The following is a 17,785-nucleotide window of genomic DNA, read 5'->3' as shown; positions in this document are numbered from 1 at the left end:
TTAAGTGCTATTAGATATTTCTCAGTTATATATGTTTCTCTTGATCTCATAAAAAAGTAGAGAGGTGTGATGAGAACACACCCAATTAAAGGCATCAAAAAATGTATTATGGTGACAAGAAATACTAGAAAATATACAATACACAAACAAAACCTGCTGATAGGAATGAAAGAAATAGAAGACAGTGTTTTTGCTATATGCTTGGCCTTTGTTTTGTCTTTACAATTGATTAGACATCACTTTACAAAAAAATTAAAGAAAAATCAGCTTTTGCTATGCAATACAGGAAGTTGATGGTTGGAAGTAAAAATAACAGCTGTTCTACCCCCTTTTCATTTTGATAACTCCTTGTCTTTTGTTTCCTCCCTGAGATAGGGTTTTTCTGGTGTAGTCCTAGTCCAGGCTTGTCTCAAACTGATTCACCTGCCTCTGCCTTCCAAGTTCTGGGACTAAATGTGTGGACCACCACCACCAACTGGCTCTTTCTCACAACTCTTAGTTACTGAAAAGTCAAAGTGTAGATAATCGTGTTTTCACTTTTTTTTTAAACAAGAGATTATTAAATATATAGAATTTGTGGCTCACTCCTTATTTACTACCTAAAGGTTTTGGGTGAGACAAAAAAGATTTGCCTTGTAAATCTCTCTACATGATTCATTTTAAGCGTGCTAAGTTTTGAGAGGCCCTGTCAAAGCTATATGGATGAATGCAAGGTCTTCATGTCTCAGAACTTCTCAGCTTGCTGTAGGTCCACATGTGTAAGATTCTAAGCAGTTTATTTGGAATTCTGAGACTTTCAGCTAATTTTTTTTAACGTGTTCACTGAAAGTTTTCTAATCCATGTCTATGTTTTCTTTTCTTCATATAGGTCTGTTAAATTAGAATGTAGGCATTATGTACATAAAATTTGTTTTCTTCTTTTTTAATCATGACACAAACATGCATTCAGTTTTATTCACAAAACAGCCTGGTCTTCTAAAACAATAAAAACTGCATGTTCTTCAAAGCTGGTCACTGGCAGAGGGCCTCTTGGGCACCCACTCCTACCAGCAGGGGACCATGCAGAGAAGCCCTTTCTTTTGCTGCTGTGAGCAGGGCTGAAAAAAGGCGGGCTTATTTTCTCTAGGGGAAGTAGCCAGGGTCAGAAATACTGAGATGTGCGCTCCCCAGATCTCAGTGGATCAACGAATGAAGAGAATTTTCATCTCTCCAAAATCTGTCACTGTTGGAGTGGGGAATCCCAGTCAGGGGACGATGGGTGCAACATGGTCAGGTCTGGGTCAGAAACTCCCAGTCGCAGTGGGCTCTGGCTGCTCTGCACATGTGGATGGATACAGAGGGGCTTCTACATGGTGCCATCTACATTTCCTTTATAAATGTGAGTAGATTCTCCAGGCAAACTATGCACTATTTCATGTTTGGAAAGAATCAAAGGAAGTTTAAATGAGAGTGGAGTTAAAACTGTTAAATTACAGTAGTGCTTATTAGTAACTAGATTGCAAAAGGTTACAGAAAATCTACATTCTCTACAAAAAAAACAGCATCTCCTGCACAGACAACATTGACACAGGAAGGAGACTAATTGTCCATTCTTTGCCCAGGAAGTTTGGCACTTTATGAATTCATCTTTACCTCTCTTGTTGATGTTCTTCTGAAAAAGCATTTAAATTTTTTTCTTTTCTTTTTTTACTAGGGACGTGGAGTTCCTAAAACAACACACACACACACACACACACACACACACACACACACACACGCATAGGTATATGAATCTGTGAGAGAATATTTTTAGTTCTAAAGATGAGTACATCCGTTTGTCTTTGCCCGAATCCCTTGCGGGAGACTATGCGGGCAGTGACATTGAAGGAGGAGAGGGCAGCTTTGGGTTCCGGGCTGTCATTGAAATCACTGAAACCTGGGAAGGAAGCATTACCTTCTGGCAGGACAGGAGACAAAAACAAGGAGAGAGTTCAGTCAGGGTCCCTGTGGGCCTGGTGCAAGATGCTCCCCATGACCAGCTCAGTGATGGAGGAATGGGCATGGAGAGTGAATGGGAAGTTACCTCGAAGAGTTTCTGTCATCTTGGCCAGCACTGGTTAGCCAAAGAAGTAACCATGACTCGCTGGGCTACCCAAAGGCCCAGAGTACCCAGAAGCCTCCTGAGCTATAGTCCATAGTATACCTGGGGCCACAGCTGCCTTTTGGAGAATATGAGCACTGCTGTGTGCATGTGGCGGGGAAGCAGCCAAATCTACGATGAGGATGCCTACAGGGCGGGTGTCCACACCGGAGTGGGTGCCTGGGTGTGCTGGTAGGTAAGCAAGACACAAGAGAGGCTGCAGTCAGAAAGGTGGCCAAAAGGCTGTCGCTAGGATGCCTTTCCAACCATTAAGGAGTCAAGCCTACTTGCAAGAAGAGTGAAGACTAGTGGACAGGGATGGCAAATTGCAAAGCTGCTTTTGAACTCAGCTAGTTTACCCCATCTGGGACACTAGACAGGCTCTGCTACAAACGGGTAGACAGATCCCTGCAGGTATATCAAGCTCACAGTTATGAATGAGCTGCCTCTTCCCACGTACAAGCAGGGCAGTCAGCACTGGGACTGCTCTATCTTGGGGAGCTTTGGGTGGAGGTGGGAGTGGATTGGGGTTGGAAGTTTAACAACACATGACTCTTCTCAAGGTCACAGGGTCCACAGACAAAACCTCTCAGATGGGACTAGGGACAGAACCAGTCTTAGGTTGTAGACTAGATGCTTTAAGACATGTCTACAAACTTGGTACCTAAGTGGAAATATCTGACACAGGCTCTAGGAGGGGCATCAGAGTCCCAGAGCCTCACTGGGAACGCCAGACCCCTATCTGCAAACCATGGCTTGCTGGCATCTCAGGATGTGGCTCTGACTTTTAGGGCAGTGTGAACAGGTATCTTGCAGCCAGACCTCCAGGCCCTAGGGGCTGGGTATCCTCCACACTTGGAGACAGGACTCAGGGGTAGGTATGGACCGCCAGACAGATGGGAGAGCCTGCACACCTCCCTCTACAGTTGTTACCTCCAGAGCAGCGAAAGACTTCCTTTTGAGTTCTTCACACTTTCTGAATTAGCAAATCTGACGGCCAGTCTTTCAGTTCCTACAACTGCAGCACTGCTAGCAGTTGATGGGCTGCCGGCAGGGCGCACACGCAGCGTTTCTACTTCTTGCGTGAGCTGATGGCAGAAGCCAGTTCTTCCTACATGAGGTACTCCGCTAGGCCAGCCATGTGCAGCGCACTCTGAGCCAGGAACACACCAGCTGGGGTCATGATGAAGAGGCCTGGATTGATAGGGAAAGCACCCAGGTAGGGGAAGTCGGACTGGCCGTTGAGGGCTTCGGTGCGGGTCACAGCCTCGATGTCAGGCAGGCCAGCACCGGCCTCGCTCATCAGTGGCAGGTGTTCCTGCACCACGCGCTTTAGCATCTCTGTGGACTGTGCGAACTGCTGCAGCCTCAGCTGTCCCTCGGCTGCCAGCTCTGTGGCCCACTCTGCTTTGCTCAGCAGGCTGGCCACAGCATCACTTTTGTGCTTTGAGGTAGGGTTGCTTTTGTCTACTGCCATGGCCACAGCCAGGTCATGACCATTGGCCAAGAGGGAGGCTGCAGCTGCGACTGTCAGCAGTTCCCTCCCCCCGTCCCCCCCCACCCCCACCATCATGCTTCTGGTCCCACCACTGCTGTCAAAGGAAGAGTAGTGGGAGAGTGGGCGGGAGCAACGCAGGCTCTTGTTGAGGTGTTCATCGGTGATACCACTCTATCGCTCAGGGGTCGGGGCATCGTCTGCCACTGAGGCTGTCTAGAAGCAGTCACTGCCCGTACTTTTGTCTATTCCTCCTGCCTTTTGGCCACTGCCGCTGCTGCTATTGGTGTTACTGCTGCTTCTATTGCCATTGGCATCCTGGGAGCCACCGCCGAACCGCGAGTTGTCTGAACCGCTCTTGTTTTATTTTTTAATGTTTATCTTATTCAAACTAGATCCTATGTATCATTTTTGGGATCTACATTGATATGCATACTGTATTTGATAGCTTTCTGACTGTGTTCAGCTATAATATAGCCAAGGAAAAATTAAATTTTATTGTCATCTCTTCTGGCTTATTCTTGACCCATACAATATATCTAATCAATCTGTAGGAGAAGCAATCTGTTGCAATTTCTATTTTCTAAAACAATTCAACTTAAGTCAGAAGGAAGGATGAAAAAATAAGCCAGCTGTACTCTAATACAAGTTCAAGGAACCTTTAGTTTTATGGCTTTAGTAACTGAGTTTTAGAGCTACTCAAATAATCTCTTAACTTTTAAGGAATCAAACTTTTTGGGTGTTGAGAATGGCTGACATCTTCTTTCCAGACATATTATATTTTGATCGTATAATTCTCCATCAATGTAGTTTGTTCCTAGAAACTTTCTTAGTACATAATGGAATAGCAAGGGACACACGACTTCACTTGTAAATGACCCTAATTCCAAGAGATGCATTTAAGATATCAATATGTATAATCTTACTTTTATATTGCAGGGAGTTTTCCTTTGAGCATTTGCAGACAGTGTTTGAGAGCAGAAAGGTGTGTTAGAAATCATTGGTATCCATCCCATACTTTAAAAACAATATGATAATATTTTACACTAATTTCATGTCTATTTATTAGGTGAGTTTTAGTAGCAAAACAACATTTTAAGACTTTTCTAGAAGCTATTGTGGTTAATGAAAGCATCAAACACCTCAGTCTTCCTTTTTTTTCCTTTGTGGTTTTCAAGTTTAAAAAATACTCCACATAACCACTACACATTTGCTCTACAGAGTCAATTAGGGAAATTAAACATGTCTTAAGTCTTCCTAAAATGGCTCATATAAATACAAAACTAGCTATTTCATTTAAAAAAAAATCAGAGGGTTTATATTGGAATTGACTTTAGTACTTTAAAATTCATCATGTCATTTCCAAATATGCTGTTACACCTTAGTGAGTCGCTATGAGGCACTACTGCTCACTTAATAGCATATACGATATAGTTTGAGAATGCTGCTGTCATTATGCATAGCAGCCAATACTGCTTAAGACGGCCCCCTTCCTGGAGTCTTAATGTTCCCAAAAGTAATCACAAAGGTACTACTGTTATGTAAACACCTGCCTATCAACATGAAAGCTTACCACATCTGGCCTGTCTTCAAGAAGTATAGGGTGACCAGTCAACCATAGGCCAATTTCAGACTGTTTACCATAGGAAGAAAAGTCACAAATGCAATTAGCTAGCTATCTCTTGAATTGTTGTTACCTGCACATGGTTAATAGCTATTTTCTGAGGTTAGAACATAGTGTGTCCTTTGGGGCAATGCATGATTTTTACTGGTAATAAAAAATGGAAGGTGTGAATATTTCAGAGAAGTATTAAAATCTCTACTAGAGTGAATTTCTTACAGTAAATAATCTTACTTTTAATGTTTACATTTGAAATTTTATTCACTATAATGGTGATTTGGTGAGCATTATATGGACCGTGGTGAAGAGTAGAGATAACAGAATAATTGATGCATTAGGGTTCTCCAGAGTAGCATAACTTATAGAATGGATATATATATATCAGTTACAAGTTGCAGTCTAGGTAATGACTGGTTATGAATAGAAAGTCCAAGTATCCAGTAGTTTCTTGATTGACAAGGCTGGATGTCTTAGCTGGTCTTCAGTATATGTTGGAATACTGAAGAGAAGACCCTAATGACAGTGGAGTAATAGACTTGGTCGCAAGGTGATATGAAGCAGACAAAGAGCAAAAAGCAAAAGCTTCCTTCTTCCATGGTCTTATATAGACTTCCAGATGAAGATGTGGCCCAGGATAGTAGTAGTTTTCCCAACTCACATAATCCAGATTAATGGGAGGTTTTTTTTCCCAACTCAATTAAAGGCATGTCTTATATTATCAATTAGAAATAGATTTTTCTATTCCAAATTAAACAAAAATTTCTCACAGTTATTCCCCCAGATGTAGTCAAGTTAATAATCAAGAATAACCAATCTACACTTTGTCACCTTGAACATAATCATATCTCCTTATTTTGTAATTAAATTCCTAATGAAAATAATAACAATCAGGTCTTAATATCTAAATATAATATACCTATCCCACATAAAATCACAAATAAATTATAAATTTAACATAGATGACAATGTCTCTTGAGGGACATTCTTAGCATCACAAACTTAAATATGATAATTATTGATATTCTCTTAACATGATAAAGAAAGGCAGAAAACAAAACACAAATATCTGTGTTGAGGTCTGCCCCCTAGCATAGTTGTAATTATTTTGTTCTATGCCTGTCAGCTCTTTCATATTGTTGCTGAAATATGCCTTCTAGTCATTGATGAAGAAAAATAACTTTATTTAGAGCACGGTCATGGTGACCATATACCATGTTATGTTCAGTATAAGGTCTTATGAAATTTTCAACCATAAGCTTCACTTAGGACCCATCAGGTTAAGGTCAATAGGAATTGTTATGTCTAAAATGGCTTGAATCAGGGCTGACCACTGGGCAGCACTTTACACCTCTATAAGAGATCATTGTAGTTTTTGTTTCATTTATTTTTAGTCTTTATAAGCTAGCTCTGAGAAATGTCTAGCACACAGCTTTCAGCTGTTGCTCTGGTGATCAATTTTTAGGTGTATGTTCAATAAACCATCCCTGTCTGACTGAGATCAGTGTTTGTGTGGTTTATGGTGTGACTCCTGAACCCCAACAGTTGGTTCATTGGACAAGAAGTCTCCTACCCTCGAGCACCAACTAGCCATTGGCAATAAATTTCACCAAGCCTGCTGGGGCCACTATGAGGAGGTAAGAACTTTCTTGTGCCTGTGTAGATCTTTTATCTGATTAGGTATTGATTTTTCTTGGTTTGGTCTTGTTTCTGGTACATTTTGATGACTCAAGTGAAGGCTAGATGCAGAATGTTTTTTTTGTTTCTTTTCTGGAAGACGGGAGACAGGCTTATTATCCTCTTGGCTAGGAGCTTAGAGTACAGTCTACCACTTTGGACTTGGATTTGGCCAGGACTCTCATCCAAGAACCCAACATGTATCACTATCTTTGAGACTGATTTTGTCTGTGTTTATCTTCTACTTTTTTTTTTTAATTTCTCTTCTGTATCTAAGGTTTAACTCCTTTGGGATATCTGTGTCCCTTTGTGTGGGAAAAAACTCCGGGGGAGGAGGAGGTGCCCTGAGCCCACTCAACAGCAACCCACAGAGGGGCAGGCAAGGAGTCCCAGGACTTTCCCTGCCGGAGGTTTCCACATACACAAGAAAGTCCAAGGTTCCAGAGGCTCGAAGCTTGTCACAGCAGGCCCCAGAGGACACGTGGACTGGGTTTCCAAAGAGTAGTTCATGGTGTGATAGTTGGATCTGGATGTGCATGCGCCCCCCCTCCTTGCCAGGGGGAGCTCGCTTAAATAGGGAGTGGAAAAGAGGAGGGACTGGGAAGAAACAACTTAATTAGCTATCCCCCCTGGCCTTTAGATCTCATGAATATGGAAATATGTTAGTCATACCCTCTACCTGGATGTTAGCAAACCTCTCTGGGAGAAGTTACTCTGAGCCAAATGTGTCTGCAAGATGTAGGCTAATGGGGATGTATGTAGGCCGCATTTGTGTGTGTGTGGGTCATCTGGAATCCAGGAACATGGGGAGATGAGTGCTATCCCTGACAGGCTATATCTGTTGGGTCCCCGGCTATCTCAGACCCAATGCTCTACCAGGGAGACCAAACCACCTCTTTGCGGCCCCACATCTTTGGTGGGATGTCTGGGTCTCTTCCTTCTCCTTCCTATCTCTACTGGTTGTCCTTGTGCCAGTCTGTCCCCGTCAGTCAGTGTATGTTGTAATTTCATTTAGTTGCTCTGTGTTTCATATTCAGAAGAAAAAGAATTAAAACTTCGTCTGCTGGCCATTTACCCCTTGACTTAGTTTTAACTCATTTCTAAGTTTTTTTAGGGAAAAAAACCCACAACACTGAGTTGGGATAACAAAAGCTGATAAACTGGTACTGTCCTTGAAGCCCTGCACCTGCAGCTAGGAGTCTAGCACTGAGGAGCCCTCTGAGGTGGCTTGATCTGTACAGCTACTCTTAAAGGAGCACCAGCATCTTCTCAACTTCTCTAGTAAAGAATCTGACGGCTAGTGCATCTACATAACGTGTATGCCCATGAGAATTGGGTTTGGCAGATGACAAGGTGCTCTTCCCTTGAAATTACAGGTAGAAGAAGTAAGGAAAGTTTTATCTGTCTGTTTTTAATATATAAATGTATGTGGTCACTACATCTTTGTTTCTGACTGATCTTAAATGTTTAAATTTACTATGTTCTGCATCTCTTGGTTATAAATTATTGGCTTAAAATTATTGAGTATGGTTAAAAATTTGTTACAGTCATTCTGGGCAATAACACTTGGCATGGGATAATATTTTTATGCTATTTGCACCTACATGTATTCATATACAAGAATTTTTCTTTCTGGCAGCCAAAATTTGGAACATGAAAATAATGCACTTGGTAATGATTTTAGAGACACTGGACAGTTTAGACTGTTAAAAATTTCTTTTGTCAGTTTGGATCCCCTACTGTGTTGGAATTCGAGAGCAGGGAGATGGGACTGGGAGGATGTTTGGAGCACACCATCACAAAAATTAGGAGGAAGGGGTAGGGGATAAGGGATTTGGGGGGAGAATGAGAAAGGAGACAACATTGAAAGGTAAATACGTATAATACCCAATAAAAACCCCACACAGATAAAGGATTTTAAAAAAAGGAAGTCTATTTATTTTAAATTAATTTCAAAAGTTTCTAGGAGATGCAAATTGGCTAAGATACTATTTTAAGCTCTCCACAAAAGAATTTAAATCTCTGTTCAATATTCTCAAGAGAGAGGTAAACCCTAACTTCCTCAACAGTTAATTGACAAAAGAGAGGTAATCTCACAAAAAGTAGAAAAAGCTATTTCTAATCGATATATCATATAGTCTGATTAATTGTCAGTGGAGCTATAAAAGTCCTTTGACAAAAGATTATTAATATAGATTTATATATCCTTAAATAAGGCCTTCATGACTCTCTGAGTGTGGAAGGAGCAACTGTTGGCGCTTCTGCCCTGATTTTACAAGAACTCTGAAAAATTGGCTTTAAAAACAAAAGAGGGGGAACGGTACCCCCTCAGAAGGAGTCCCCCTGAAATACTCTCCATCATGCCTTGTCCACTTTTCTCTCTCTAAAGCTGAAAGCTCATGGCAAATCTCTTGCAGACCATGTTGGTGACCTCGGGCACCACCAAGACCAACAAAACTTTGCCACAGATATGGGGAAGGACCCTCATACCCATAAAGGGAATGCCCCAGTCCCAGTTCCCTTATGGAGCCGAGGACTGATATGCCTGCCCAATACCACAGAAGGCACAGCTAACCGGCTACCACAAATATTAATGAAAAAAATAGATACCCTCACAAAGCCAGGCCCAATCATAAATACGATGAATAACAATTTACATCCAGGGAAGAGAAATCTCCCTGAGAATCCCCTTCTTTTTTCTTTCCAGGTAAAATTGAATCACCCGTGATGCCTGCTATTAGAAGTTCTAACCCAGATGGACCAGAAGCCAGGAGCCTCGCCCTTACCCTCACCCCCTACCTTTTCCCACCTGCACAAGGTCCCCTGAAGCTGGACAACTGCAAGATCCTGCTTGGCAACTGCAGATAGACTCAAAGCAGTGTACCATATCATCTGAAGAATAGCAGGGAGACCATAACTCAAGCAGTGTACCATATCTTCTGAAGAATAGCAGGTTGCAGTCCTCCTCGCCCCCACGAATAACCAGGACCCGCCGGTCGGGTCAAGTGGCACCCAGACGTGGGGCTCGAGGCACGGACCCATCCAGACGGACCCTCATTGTGAGGATGTGCGCACGACATCAAGATTGAGCAAGACAGAGATCATCGCCCGTGACCTGTCGTCCACGGAACCAGGTTGATGCTGCCATCGAGAAGGCAGTTGAAGTTCATTACCATCAGCAGAAAATTGCAGAGGATCCAGAAGTGACTCCGCAGGAGACTGACACAGCTGTCAGCTCCCCTGCCTCCCGCTACGGTCGACCCCTAGACTTCCACACCCTCCAGAAGGGTTCCTGGTATGCCTGGCTTTGCCCTCATTTCTCTCGCTAGAGAGCTTGGCCTCTTGATCACCACAACAAAAATTGGCTTTTTCCTAAACCAAGGCCACCCTTGATATGGCCGCTAACATTGGGGAGCCTTCCTTTATGACAATATTACACCCCAAACTGACAAATGGTTGGTAACTTGAACATTTACAAGAGACTAGGATGGCTGTGAGTTAGTCCAATGACGGGATTATTGTAGGTCCACTTCCCAGGGGCCCACCCAATGCAGCCGAAAAGGAATGCGTGGTGCTGGGAGTGGGTGCAGCCTACATGGCCTAAGACAGGGCTCTCACCCTCCTTTCACCCACATCGGAGTCCCTTGACGTTGCCCATCGTCGACAGCCTAAAGCCTTCGACCATCGATGTGACTCGTCTCACATCAGTGTTTTGGGGTTGTGAACTTGTCTAAGACCCCCCATAATTAGACATCCAAATTCAAAACTCACATAGTTGGGATTGAACATAAGACGCCTTCTCTAACTAAACAGAGAAGGGGGAGATGCCAGAAGCCAGGACCCTCGCCCTTACCCTTACCCCCTACCTTTCCCCACCTGCACAATGTCCTCTGAAGCTTGGTAACTGCAAGATCCTGCTTAGCAACTGCAGATAGACTCAAATCAGAGTACCATGTCTTCTTAAGAATAGCAGGGAGACCATAACTCAAGCAGTGTACCATATCTTCTGAAGAACTGCAGGTAGATCATAATTCAAGGCAGTGTACCATATAGACCATGACATGTTTCAAGGCACAGGCCAAGAAGATTTTGTACTTTTCCACCACCTGGACCCTCTTACCCCCTCCCCTTGTAAAACATGCTATAAAAAAAAGCATTTCATGTTCAAAAAAAAAAAAAGAAATAAAAAAAAATTTCTTTTGTCTTCTAAAAATTATGGTTACACTTTTATAACTTGGTTTTGTCTTCTAAAAATTATGGTTATGGTCTATTGACTACACTCTTAAAAGAGGTACTTTATTTTGACATTGCAAAAGCAATTTTAAAAACTTATTTAAATATATAAAGCTATGTGGCATTTTAAAATTTATTAAATTTTACTATAATGTCTTTATTAATACATGATGGTTATAATGAAGAAGAAATTTTAGTGATGTTAAAGTATAATGACTTTAGAATTATAATGGACAACAGCAATCAAATTATTGAACCTTGAAGGGGGACAATTATGATAGGAAAACTCAGGCAAGTCACTATTATGATAGCTATGCACCTGATTTTGGAAATAATGAATATTATAACAGAAACTTTTCATAAAAAGTTAGTTATTAATAAATGCAATGTGATGTCTATTAGATATACATTCCTGAGGTATTTATTTTTTAATCTCTTATAGCTTTTTCTTTTTGTTACATCAGGTATATTTCTCTGTAAATTATGATATTGATACCAGGAATAAAAATTAATGATTTTTTTTACAATATTAAAAAGGTTAAAAATCTGGCTCTTGAAATCTATCCCCCTTCCTTTCAGTTTACTTGAGCAGCCCCCTTCTTTCAGCCAAAGGGGCTGCTTCCCCTCCCTACCTAAAGCTACTTTGTAATAATAGCCCTCAGCCAAGGTCCTTGCCATTTTCCTAAAATAGTTAACCCTTTCCTGTCCTGACACTGCCTTCAGGTTAAATCCAAGCATATGAGAAACTGTTATGTTCTATAATAACACAGCATATAAATGTCAAACATGTTTCTAGTCTCCTTATGGAGTATGCTTATGGGTTAAAAAGGTTTATTTTAATACTAGAAAAGCTTCAATTCAAAACTGGGAGGTGTAAGGCTCAAACCAAACAGGGATTGATAGTAACTTAAAATTAATGAAATCCTTTAATGTGTTCAGAAATATACTTGAAGTCATGCCAAGTGCTGATGCAGTTAATTATAAAATTGTCTTTATTTAGTCTCTGGTTTTATGTCTACAAGGTACAGTTTAGAATAGATAACTAAGAACAGACCAAGATTCTTAACTCAGATATGTTAAGTAGATAGCAGCTCTCACACCTGTTAGAGATCTCCTGATATGGAATTTAATATGTTTAAATTTTCCATTACAGACGGAGACTTCCAAATTCTAATAGTGACCTCCCCAAGGTCTCCAAAAAGATATAGGTACAACCACAAAGGTTGCCAATTGAACTGTGGCATGATCACCACTGGGCATAACTTTCCCAATGCTAACCTGCTATCAGGGCCTGGCTTGAACTGTGAACAAATAGAGGATAACTGAAGAATTGATTGCCACATGTTCCTTAAGACAAGGTGAGGTCAGTCTCTTCCATTTTCAACTATTTTAAGATAGTTTTTCATCTTAAAAACTATTAAGGATGAAAAAGCCTCTTTATCTTCTGGGCTTGATGGCCAAATACCTCCTCTGCCCTGGGTGTCATGGAGACCACATAAGTCTGAGACAACAACTGTCTAGGTAATAAAATATAGATTAGTCTTTGTCATTTTAGTTGACACATAGGCCATCTAGATTACAATGTATTCTTCTTAGGTCTTTGATCACATTGATGGTTAAGCTTATTGTAACTTGACAACTAGAGAACAAACAACTAGCTTCATATCTCAAGGAAATCTACCACTGTGTTAGTACATTAGTTGATTCACTAGTTAGTAAAAACTACTAGGTCTCTTATTTAAAAGGGAAAACAGGTTTGCCTTGGTTACAGGCTTCATATTAAATGGATACTTTCAATAATCAACTGCCTGCATTTCATAGTAAATAATTGGATTGAAAAATGTAAAACATAAAAACTATTAAGGTCTGGGGAATCTAAAAACTATTTGAGGATCCCGGAAAATGTTTGAGATTGATAAATATAAGTGATGAAGGTTAGCGGACATAAAAAACGTTAGATGTTGATATTAAAATGATTTAGAATATAAAAATGATTCAGATAGAAGGTGTTTGAAGTTGGGAATTGTAAGTTATAAATGTGGGGACGTCTAAGGTGGTGTTTAAGATTGAAAGGTCTAAGAAGATGTCTTAGCATATATAAATGCAAGTTATAGAGGTATAAGAAAGTGATTTAAGATATATAAAAATGGGAAATGTATCATATTCTGCACCCCCATGTTATTGTTATACTAATATTTCAAAGCTCAGAATTTTAACATTAATCTATGGAGTTTTGATAAGCTAGTGGAGCACTGTCTGCTTTCAATTCAGTCACAACCTCAAGATTTTAAATTCCCTCTGATTTTCTTCTGAATATAGACTTAAAGATGCTTCTCATCATGCAAATCTAGCCTTCTGGAATGAGAAAAAAATAGTCATGCTTTTTGACCCAAAGCTATAGCTTTTACTAGGTCTCAAAGGCATGAGTCTGCTATTATTGTCTTATAGACACCCATTTACTACTTTTTCTAAAATACAGATTTTAATACAATGGTCATACTAATATGCATTCTTTTGTAAACTAAAGTTTACATAAGCTTCAGAGAATCATAAAGTCATAAGATTTGGATCTGCCTGTCATAGATCAAATCGAATCCATGTATGTACAACGACCTGTTCTTGGAAATGAGACTTTTTTCTTGGTCTTGGGATTTCTTGCTATCTCCAATTACTAGACAATTTTAACTTCTGTCCTTACTTTACACTCATCTCAACAGATTGTCACCTGGTTGATTGACTCTATCCAGGGATCGTCTGTGGACTGTAAGCTGCTGAGCTCTGCACTTGATAGCTGATGTTAATGAGTCCAACTGATATGATTACTTTGTATCTTTCTGCTGGATCAGCAAATCACATGCTTCTGATAAATACCTCATTGCCCACCCTTTGACTAGCATTTCAGCCTTCTTGGGCCCTCATGACAATGTCCTAATGTGAGCTGGAAGTAGTTATAGAAAAGAATATGTCATCTATTGTCCCACCTAACATGGTGAAATGCTAAGTCAAAAAGGAGCACTACCCCTACTCACCCTGGCTCACATTTAAAAGGACCCCACTTTATGATCCTGACCAACCTTGATATCTGTGAAAGTAGATGTGATCCAATCCTGGATTCATCGCTTTCATCTGAAGTTTGCTCCCTGGAAATATAAGGACCCCAACCAGCCATGAGCTGTCAGACAACACCTGAAGGACACATAAAAATCAGACTGGTGAAAGACTCTAGAGATTCAGTTTTATATTTTGTGTTGTCTTGAGCTGTTGAGTTCTATGCTCCAGCATAACACATATGGACTTTGATTAAAACCACAAATGATAATCTAATTATTAATATCACTGCTTATGGTTTCCCCTAGCATTGCTAGCATTTGCTCCATGCCTGCCAGCTATTTCATATTGTTGCTGAAATATGCCTGCCAATCATTGAGGCAGGAAAATAACTTGATTCATATCAGGGTCATGCTGACCACATATCACAATATGTTATGTATGAGATTTGTTAATCATATGAAATTCCACAATCATATGCTTCACTTAGGACCCATCAAACTAAAGGTCAATATGAAGTGTTATATCTAAAATGGCTTGAGTTAGGGCTGACCAGATAGCACTTCCAATGCCTGTGTATGAGCTCATTGTAGATTTTTGCAGTTTTAGCCTTTATAAGCTGAGAAATATCCAGTGTGCTGTGCTGCTCTCAGCTGTTGCCTTGGTTGATCAGTCTTTAGATGTGTATTCAATAAATCATCCTTGTCTGACTGAGTTCAGTGTTTGTTTGGCTTGTTGGGAAACTCCTGAACCCCAATCATCTGTGCAAATACATCTCTTAATAAAATAGGACTGACACACTTATGTCAACTATAATTTTGTTTTCTGCAACTGGTCATTCTGCTTCAGCTGGTATTTATACCTACCTTCCTCTGCAATCCAGTCTGTATTTTCTCCACCATCAGCGAGTTTCTCAGCAAGTCTTGCAAGTCTTGGTTCTTTTCCTAAAGGAGTGGCTCCTTTATTCTTGACAGGTCTGTGCTCTTTTTCCTGCTTGGATTAGGCTGTTGTAGTTTCTAATTAACTTTAATAATAGGAGATGGTAGCACAAAGAGATGCCCTAAAGGATCTTCTATAATTCAGACATAATCTTTTTTACTTCTCTTGTGGAGAAGCAATCAGAATTTATCTTGATAATCTGGATCAATCACTCTGCCTAATATTGTTATTCCTTTCTTATACTGTTTGTTTAAGGGCATCAGAAGCCCAGAGTGGCCAGGCAGAAATCTGAGCTTCCAGTTCAGTGGAAACTCATTTTTGTAGTGGTTTCTGGAACAAGCACTCCTCACTCTAGAACTAGCTTATAGGACAGCAGAATTTAAGGGCAAGGGAACAGAAAGTAAAAGCTGTCCTAGTGGGTCCCTTAGGAATGAAGCAAGTGAAAATATTCTTTTTCTACCCCTTGAATCTTGCACTTTTAGGTAACTGGCCTTGGGAGAAACCCTACCATATATTGGATGCTGACTCAAAGCATATTCTTCTTTCTGAAGAATCATTGTCCCAGCATTCCAGGTAGTTGCCTCCTAATTGGTTTTGCACTACATCTTCAAAAGCTATTCCAACATGATATTATGTCATTTGATTTAGGATGGTGGGGAACATGGTAAGATGAGTGGCTTCCATAATTGAGGTCCTACTGTCATACTTCTCTGACTTTGATGTGAGTTTCTTGATCAGAAGCAATACTTTGTTGAGTACCATGATAGTGATAAGGCATTCTGTAAGTCCACATAGTGATGGTTTGGCAGAAGCATTATATATAAGAAGGGCAAATTCATAACCAGAGCAAATATCTACTCCAATAAGAACAAAGTTCTGTCCTTTCCAAGGAAGAAGTAGGTCAATGAAGTCTACCTGCCACTGAATCACTTGCTGATCACTGAAGGGAATGGTGCTATATACGTAGCTCAGTGTTAGTCTCTGCTATTAGCAGATCTGTTGCTAAGCAGCAGCTGTATCCGGATCAGCCTTGAAAAGTGGAAGTCAATGTTGTCAAACTCTCATCTTTGCCACCATGGACACTTTGTTCACAGGCCCATTGGGCAATGGCAGAAATGGCTAGGAAAGAGGCTGACAGTAAGTATAATGGATCGTCTTATTTTGTTATTGAGCTCCTCCTCTGCTGATGTAAACTTTAATGATCATTTGCTTGTGATATAGCATCTTATCCTTTGACCATTGGGAAAGATATATCCACATACTTATTCCCCAGATATCTTTCTCATCAATTTTCCAATGATGCTCTTTTCAAGTCTCTGACCATTAGCTAAACCGCATGAACCAGTGAACAACTTCAAATCTGGCCATTTTTCCTTCCAAACAAAATGTTTGACCATGGGTACTACCAGAAATTCTTCCTACTGTTAAAATATTCCTTAGTTGTTTTCTTTCATGGTTGTCTAAGGAAGAGGTTATAATGCTGCAACTTCCCTCTTCTAGATGATGACTGCATAATGTTAGAACCATTAGTAATCTAGGATTTAGTCTTCCCCTCCTCAGTAAACAGATCACAGTAATAGCCCATGAGGCTAGTGCTACTTACCTTACAGCAGACAACATTCTGACATGGATAGAAAATATAGACCTTTGGGTAACTTCTTCATGTACTTTGTTTGTGCCTTTAGAACTTTCTTGGGACTGGTTGCATATATACCTCCAGTCAATAATTAATAGGTATTGTGCATGTCCTACTTCACAGCTCAGTAGGTCAGATAACACCCAGATCATGATAAGCCACTCATGTCAATGGTAAGTTGATGGTCACTTGTCAAATGTTTAGTTTCCACTAAGACCCAATCACAAGCCAAAAGTTCTCCTTCAAAAGAAATTTTCTGAAGATGATGGTAGAAGTTTGCTCCAAAATTCTAAAGGTCTTCTTTGTGATTCACCTATAGAGGCAGTTCAAAGCCTCCAGAGTGAATCCGTAGCTGCCGCTGACATCTCAAATATCATCAGGTCTGCTGGATCATATGGTCCAAGAAATAGATCAGCTTGCGCAATAGCCTAGACTTGTTGAAGGGCTTCCTTCTTCTCCAGAAAAACCCTGCACAAACCTAGCAGCTTTCCAACTCACTTGGTATGGTTGCAGAATTAACTCAAGTGTAGAACATGCTGCTTCCAGAACCCAAATAGTCCAACTAAACTTTGTGCTTCTTTCTTGGTGGTAAGATAGTCCAGGGATAATAATCTACCTTTTTCCTTGGAAGGAATATCTCTGCATGCATTACTGGTCTCCTAAGAGTTTTGCTGAGGCCCTTTAAATTTGGATGGATTTATTTCCCATTTGTATGTGTGTTGGGGACCAGGTGTGATTCCATGTCTTCTGTTTCCTCTGTTAGGGTGTCAAGCTACTGCTACACACAAGACTGGAAGGATGAAGAAGAGTCTAGAATGGTTCAGGTCTGCAGGATATCAGTCCAACTGGGAGTGAGTGGCAACAGTGGGGAGGGGGAGAAGGCCTTCTCTGAGAATTTTAGTGTTACAGCTTTTTAAGATGATACTCAATGAAACAGCTCTCTTAGACAATATTCAGTGAAACAGAGGGTGCGCATACCTTTATTCTGGGTGGGCTTGTACCTATATACTTTATTTAGGG

The 17,785-nt window shown here is 40.6% G+C and overlaps 1 pseudogene; it reads right to left on the bottom strand.

The window, feature by feature from the left end:
- Window positions 1-1,843: 1,843 nt before the first annotated feature.
- LOC114610236 lies at window positions 1,844-15,092 on the bottom strand (annotated as a pseudogene).
- Between the last annotated feature and the right edge of the window lie 2,693 nt (window positions 15,093-17,785).

This window comes from Grammomys surdaster, unplaced genomic scaffold, assembly GCF_004785775.1.
Source record: "Grammomys surdaster isolate TR1022 unplaced genomic scaffold, NIH_TR_1.0 126035, whole genome shotgun sequence".
Classification (NCBI taxonomy): domain Eukaryota; kingdom Metazoa; phylum Chordata; class Mammalia; order Rodentia; family Muridae; genus Grammomys; species Grammomys surdaster.
Note: the sequence above shows the minus strand (reverse complement) of the source record. Positions and strands in the feature narration are given on the sequence as shown.